Source organism: Pieris rapae, chromosome 22, assembly GCF_905147795.1.
Source record: "Pieris rapae chromosome 22, ilPieRapa1.1, whole genome shotgun sequence".
NCBI lineage: Eukaryota > Metazoa > Arthropoda > Insecta > Lepidoptera > Pieridae > Pieris > Pieris rapae.
This window is the reverse complement of record NC_059530.1, coordinates 2,381,663-2,390,256: the sequence shown is the minus strand read 5'-3', so window position 1 is coordinate 2,390,256 and position 8,594 is coordinate 2,381,663.

The window sequence follows — 8,594 nt, the reverse complement described above, 5'->3', positions numbered from 1 at the left end:
TTTTTCTTTTAAACTTTGTTTTATGATGAAAAACATCTTGTCTTGTTTTTAACATATTTTCAAGGCTGTGAAATTTTTGCCTCCTATGCCTCTACAATTCCCATATCGAACCATATTTTACAATCCAATAATTTCGTTGACATTGCCCCAAAATTGTGCCGCCCTAGGCTTCAATCTTCAGGCTGCTGATGAATCCGCCACTGCATGTTTTTTTGATAAAACATATTGTACGAAGTTGTTTATTACTTAAAAAAATATATAACACTTGTTTTTACTGCGTTTCTAGTTTTGTAAACGTTTCCATTTTTATCGGTATACACAATTTACTCTCTACTATATAATATATAGATATATATAAACATGTATACTGAACAAACATCAATCATGTGTTAATGTCAAGAAGTTAGGCAAAATTTTAAGAAATGAAATATCTGTAATTATTCGGCGGGATTTACTTTAGAGTTAAAAACGTTATAATTATAGTACAAATTTATTTTTTAATCGATTTTAAAAATTATTATATACCTAATACTCATAACATAATCACGAATAATCGTGATGTTTGTTTGCATGTTTACAAGGATGGTATTTGTACATTTCCTGGGTGCTTTTAACAATAGAGGATTTTAGTTTTACTCTAAATTAACTTGCGTACAACAATAGAATATAAAGGATAATTTGTTATGTAATTAATGAATTCAATGCAAAGAGAGTGCCTACGTCTAGCTATACACTGGTCGTAACTTTTAAGATTTAGGTAATTACCAGGCTTATAAAACTAAGAAAGCCTGAGTGAGCGAAATATACAGACTTGGCCCGTATAATACTAATGCGACGCCATCTTGCCTAGGGAAACGATTTTTGGCGGGTTTTTGAAATTACAAATGTTAATTCGAATTATAAAACCAATACTTAACAGTTTTAAAACAACAATTTGTATAGGTTTTATAATCCCTAATAAAAATCTGAAATGGTTTTTCAAAATCTTGTATAATAGCCTATATTCATGAAGCCCCGTATCCATGGCGGACCATGTATTTGGCTCTGGGCTATTACGGGGGATTTCCCACATCCGCACACGCGAATAAAAGCGAAGCGACGGGGAATTCCCTGCGCAGGAGTTGATTGATCTCAGGATTTCAACCTTCCAATTGGATGTTTCTGAATTTCCGTTTTTTCTAATTTAAAATATCTTTTGTATTTAGTGAAATAAATATAGAGAAACTATATTTATTATTGTTGAGTTACTATAAATTGCGAACGCAGGTAGCTAAGCATATACGCAGATAAAATATTGTATTGTGTGCACTGGCAGTGACATTAATTATTGCCCGACGACTCAGTTTCTATACATTCAAGTGACAAAATGCGGAAAGTCTCATAGTCATTACAATGAATAAGTTGTAAGCAATGGTAATAAATTGTGAACTTTATCGCTTAAGAATGGTCATTCGAGTTAATTTTATTATTGTCTGTGGCCGACATACATTTGAGATGAATGATCCCTCGGGAATTCCTACTATTTGGCACGCAGTATAGGATACCTTTAAATCTCATAGCCCGGAATCACTCTACAAATGTATTCCGTAACGCTATTACAGTGTAGCAGATAGTGTTGTAAAATAGGAAATGTCGTAGTCAACTAGTTTCATTAGCCGTTTAATCATTAGCCGAGCATCTCAACTAAATAGCGACGGTTAACTAATGGCCTGAAAATTATTCAGCTAGATCATAACAGCTAGGCAAATTATTTGGATCGATGACGTTTCATTATTTGCCAAGCGTATTGACTGATAATTAAATTTAGTTCCACTTTCTGCCACTCTCAAAATCGAAACAAAACTATTCAAACTGTCAATATTTTCCAAAGTTTTATATAAAAACATCAAGAAAAATGGAAGAGTGTAGCAACAATAATAACGTTCATAAGTATACTTTATGTTACCTACATGAATAAATAATTTTTGAATTTGAATTTGGCTGTGACTATCTCAAGCAATTTATTATTAAAATACTTAGATATTTTTTATGTCAGATGTTTCATCGCTTATTTCTGCCACATGATCTCTCTATCGTACCAATGGCCTAGGCATTAGCAGACCAGTTTATTAAATGTAACAAACCCTACGCTGAATATCTTTCAGCCTCAAAAGCGCTATTTATAAATCTAGGCTGTTGATTAAACGGCATATTAAACTAGTTGGACTAGTATAGACAATAAAATTAATATTGAATAATTATTCAATATTAAATGAACGTATCTTCTGTAATTTATGTTCTTATTTAATTATTAGCGTACCAATTCTTCAAAGGCCGGCAACGCACTCGCGAGCTCTCTGGCATTGACAGTGTCCATGGGCGGCGGTATCACTTAACATCAGGTGAGCCTCCTGCCCGTTTGCCCCCTGTTCTATTTAAAAAAAAATACAAAAGAAACATCACTGCTATGGACGTTACTGTAGCTGTAACAAATTGTAAACAATTATTAAAATTTGTCAGATATCGCTTTAAGAATCCTTCCTGCACTGTGACACCGGGCGAGGTTGCCAATCTTTCTAAACGGATGCGTGCAAACGGCAACGACGCAAATTTTATCATACGGGATGCCGGATGTGATGCTACTATAATTCTTTAATTGAAATCCAAAAATCAAAGAGTGTTTTATAATAAAGACTACAATCGGAAACCTAAATGTAATCAATTGATGACCATTCTGAAGTATTAAAATTCTACTTCGTTAAATTTGACACGCGTCATCGACTCCCATAAATACCCTTATATCAAAAATCTCAAGATAATCAAAAAAAATAAATACTTAAATCAGTGGCGCCACAACCTTATAATGCCCTCATATTTCTGTATCTGTTTCATAATCATTTATCATTCTAATAAGTAGGTAGCCGCCTGTGCCTGATAAACGCTTCGACTTTTTGATTCTAATGCCAGCCAATTTATTCACATGTTTTCCTTCATAGTTCGAGGAAATCTATTCGAGGAGGTCTATTGGTGCACAGTTGGGGGCCGAACTCATAACCTCAGGGCTGAGATTCACTCGCTGAAGGCACAAGGAATGCTAATCTCCTCTCTCGGTTAATAGAAATGAGAATTTCGTAATTCTAAATTTAAAAATGAAAAGATTAATCACTAGTTGCTAAAAGACAATATTAGTTTAGATTAGTTTCTTTAAGTAATAGAAATCTTTTTGGTTTCTTACAAATAATAACAGACTAGCGCACTGTTTATATTCAAAATGTCTTTAATATAACGTGGAAAAATGTTATCTCGTTCTTATTAGGGTTTTATCACACGTAAAATAAGAAACCCTCATCAGTTTCCACCCCTCTAGGCGCATAATAGAGATCATACATATGCCTTATTACATAATATAACAACCATCGTTGTATGCGTGATAAAATTTGTATTTTGTACACTGATTCTCCTCCACATATCAAATGCTTCAAGATTTTTGTATACCTTAGGTAAATGGTATTGGTAACCCCGATGATTAAACAGTACTGCATATTTCTTTAAACAACTTTTAAATGACTTTTGCAGCAAATCCCAAAATGATGCCTCTGAACTTTATAGAATATTTCCTTTAAATTCGTCTCTGTTAGTTATAAGCCCATAGCTTGTTGAAACTTTCCGTCACTCTTTTCAATCGCCAAGTTTTTAATACAAATTGTTTGAACTGGAACAAATCAATCCCAAGGATTAGGATCGTTTAAGTTTTATTCGTCACATTTATAAATCCTCCAACAACAAAAAAAGTTCCTAATATAAATTTCAAGTTACACTTACATATACGGGTTCCAATGACGTTTCACCTGGCAAATGGAATGTGTGTGAATTTCGTGGGCTATTGGCTTTGGGACGGGAGCACATTAGCGCCACACCTAGGATAATTGAAATGCCTTTGATTAATCGTTTCGTCGCACCCTTTCCTCATTGTAAATGTGATTTAGCTACATTAGCCGTATATAGTACATATCATCAGGAAAATAAATGGATCATATTAAGGAATGTCGAGCGTTTCAATAAAAAATAATGCCTCATGTTTTTTTATTCGTTTATATCTTCTTGATAATCAATAGATAAGTAGATGCCTCTCATGTCGTCGAAAGCAGTGGACTTTCCGGTTCACACAGTAAGTATAAATAGAATGAATAAAATTTTAGTAATAATTAACACAAAATCCGCTCTGTAGCGGCCATCTTGGATTTACAATGTTATCGACAGATATATTGCGTATAATTTATGTTAGCATAATGGAAGACATTCATTATACAAATTACATGACGAAACTAATATAGATACAAATTGAAAAACAAATAACATAATACATAAAAATATATCTAATAGCTAACCTTAAAATTTAATTATTAAAAAGTATTATTAAAAGGAGTCCCTTTAGGCAAGGTTCCGAAGATACTGGCAGCGTTCCCCCTTTGAATAGCTAGACTACTTCTTTGTGCGAGGTAGCTGCCAGCTCTTCGTTCTCCTGTGATGTCGACTAACCTTTTTGATAATTACATTATATTGTCATCAGAGCTAAAGGTAAAAGGTAGATGAATCAGTCTACAAGAAGGAGGTCAAACGTAAGTTACTAGATTTTATTCAGGTTAAGCTAAAAAAAACCGTTTAAAAATTCCTTACACTGATTCGACCTAATACCCTACAAATAATTTTTGGCTGCGCTTTTAACAGTAGTGACAGTGAGAAATCCGGTTTGCCTAAAGTCCACGATGGGTGGTCAGGCATAGGAGGCGGATCACTTACTTGCCCATTAAATTAACAAATGATCATGAAACAATTTTTAACGCACTAATATTTATTTTTATAATAGAACAGAAATGTATTACTTTGTTTTCCCTTATTAGCAATGTTTGCATGTTTACAAGATTTTTGGTACAAGATGCTGTCGTACAATGACACAAGGTTATTTTTGTTAAGGAAAACATTATTTTAAGTATTTATAAATGTTCTTTGATATTTAAGACATGTCGGCCATGCGTTCACCTCATGACATCCGTCTAAATATAGAAATTCTTAAAATTTGGAAATCTCTGCTCGTTTTTTGTTTTGTTGTGGTTTTGAGAGTGAGGTTAATTTGTAAAGATAATATTGATTTTTTGATGGCTAAATGCATCAAACGCGATTTTATGGAAACATTAGGGACCATGCCCCTTAAAAATCTTGTTGTATTGTCTTTATTAGACTATATATACAGTCAACAGCTGGCATTACTTTAATAGACAGGAGTTTTTCAAAATCGACTTCATGAATGTTTTAAATGACTTAAACATTTGGAAAACATTTATTATTCTATAAATTATTATTTGCGTGAAACGTTATTAATGAAATATATTTTGATAACGTGATAATAAAAGGACTGATTGATTGATATGACTAATAATGTAAAATTTAATTCTTTTTCAGACAAATCTGCACGCCCTTATTTATTTATTCAGACTTCGTTGCATTAAAGAAAAACAAAAATAACGCAAACATAAAAATTATAAAGGATGCAACGGGCGGCCTTTTCGCTAACAAACTATCTTTTCCTGGCAACCCTAGAAAGAAGTATGATAAGTAAACTGAAGAAGTGCATAACATAATGATATATGAAAAAAATATATATAACCTTAATCTAAAGTAATACAAAAAATAATAATAAGACAAACTAAAAACTAAAAAGCTATACACAGATACACGAATGGCGATGTAATACAGAATATGTGAACTTTTGATTGTATCACGATAATATTTTTGTTCCTTATCCTCCATAATAAATTATTATTCTTACGTTGATGAGTATTAAAAATAATGAGTATGAAAATAGGTAAACACTACAAAAACTGACAAACTATAGCTTGCCAATAACGCAACTCACTGTGCACATAATTAATCATCTTAGTCATTAATATCCCTCACAGTCATGACAAAGAGGGGTAAAGACTCGTGTATAATGGACAACAGAACGATTACCTTACCGCAGTTCCTTATAGACGCGACGTCGTCAAAATCCAATGCATTTTTGACTTCACCTTAAGCCTCCTAAATCTCGCCTTTACTCCAAATGTATTTTACGTCAAAATAAACACGTGTTTGACTAACTATTAAATTTCTAAAAGCACCGTAAAATATAACCTCGTGTTACACTGTTAATTATAATACCAACAAGCACATGATGAAGTTAGCAAAGCACTCACCAGCAGAGCATAGCAAAATGAGTTCCTGATAGTATTTAGAAAGTGTTATTTTGACATAGACATATATTTAGATAGACATTTATGTCCAGAAATTGATTTTTTTAAAGCGTATACTGAGAAGCACACAACAGAGCATTTCTTATGGATTTCGAATAATAAAACCACACATATTATTTTAATATATTACTTTCCCTTTTTAATGCTAAAATAATAAGCTTTAATAAAAAAATAAGGGAAAGTGAAAACTAAAAAAAAGCATTCATTAACTAAAAAAAGTATACGGACATAACTCCGCGGTTTCCAATAGATCTATTCTTTTAGGAAAATTTTGGAAAAACTTTTTGGCAAGCATGGGGTCTCCGCGTGTTCTATTATATTGTATAGATATACTATTATTACTATTATTATTATATATATAATATAACATATTAATTTAGCACCAAACTTTTTGAATGTTTTTTAAATTTATCAAAAAATATTATTCAGAATATTGTAATTATTTATTTCTATTTAATACCACTATATACATACCGACATTATATTAGATTAAAGGTGTACGTTACTTTGTGTACGTTACGCTCGTCGCGTCGGGAAAACAGTCGTAAAGTCAGCGACAGATCGTCTAGGATTCCATTAACCGTAGCAAATAATTCTTTATTGCTTCTTTTATAAGCCTAATAAATGTTGACCCTGCACTCCACTCTACGAATTGTGGTAATGCTGAAAAAATATTAGATAAAGATATATTACATTAATCTTCAATAAAATTGTATGTATTTTAAGGTTAATTTGTAATATAATATAATAATAAATAATAGGATTAACTGAAAAATGCATTTCGTTTTCAAGCATAGACAATGTCCCGCTAGAATGTGTATACAAATAAATTTGACTTAAACAGTTGACTTCATTTAAATTTTTGAATGAATTTATGGTCTTTTTTACTATGATTCGAGTGCTTACAGCGATGAGAATGAGACTGCTACAACCGGCCTTATTTTAACTTTTCTTTCTTACCGAGTCTCTAATATCCGGCCGATACTTCCTATCTCTCCTATCCGGGGAACAAATTAGAACATTCATTTGTGTCGCGGGCAGGAGTTCGCATCAGGGAGGATATTTATTCTCGCCGTCTTGCGACTTAGGGTACTTCAAGGAAAGAGCATATCAATTCTTTAAACGCACTCACCCCGCGACGATTCAAGCTGAGGTTCTAGTCTCACAGGAGAAGCCCTTCGCAAGAAAACCGCCCATTCAGGCCGAGCTAGGCTGTAAAAGCCCTAAAGGCCAACAGCGAGATTTTTCCTTACAATTAATGGCTCTGCCAGCAGTGAACCCGCAACTAACAAAGCGACTTCTAAGCTTAAATAGAACCAATCTCAAAACAAATAAGGGCAATTCCTAGACAACCCCATGTGCAGACGCTGTTTCAGCGCAGAGGAATCAGTCACCCATGTAGTCCTGGAATGCGAGGCTGTGGTTAATTAACATACAAAATTCCTTGCAACTTTGAGGTGCTTGGGAGTTTTCTGTGCTTTTAGAAGGAGCTAGGCTGGCTAAATTAGCCAGGACTTAACGCAAAACGGACCAAATATGAGTTTCAGTGCGGAAAATGAGTCCACCAACCATATCATACCAAGATGCTGCAGCTCACGAACAAAGGCACCACGTCAACGTCAAGGTTATCCAAGCCACCCATAATCGCCTGGGGCCTAGCAGGCTGATAAGGAAAAACCATTTGAGATATTATTTTGTATGTATTATCTTGACCACACGTGCGACCTTATTTTGTGTAAATATAGTGCAGCTATAAACAGCTAAATTGCATTTGAAGGTTTTTAGTTTCCAAATGAACACTTACGTATTCATATATATATATATATATACCACTTCACATCGAAGCAATGTTTGGACTATAAATTACCGATATTACACAAACATTGAAATATATTTTATTGCGTCATAAAATTCGAATACCGCGTTTCACACCGCAGCCATTTGCTTTCGTTTAATGAAGATAAAGATGTGTTTGTTATTTTAAAATGTATGATTATATGTTGAACAACATTTTGACTAGATAAAATGTCATTTACAACTTTTTTGTTGTGGGCCACAGATTTCTGTTTCATGATCATTTATCAATCTAATAGGCAAGTAGGTACATCACACATCGAGTTTTTGCTATAATGTGTCATTACGTTGTTTTCCTTCACTGTACGTGCAAATAGTAAATGCGCACTTAGAAAGTCTTCGGTGGAGCCGAAAAAACATCAACTGTAATTAATTTTCCTAAATAAAAATTGGATTGGCCACATAGTTTTATATAAAAGGTGTTTCAAAAGAAAGTTTACATTTAATTTGTTTAGTTTGCCTTCAAGAAAA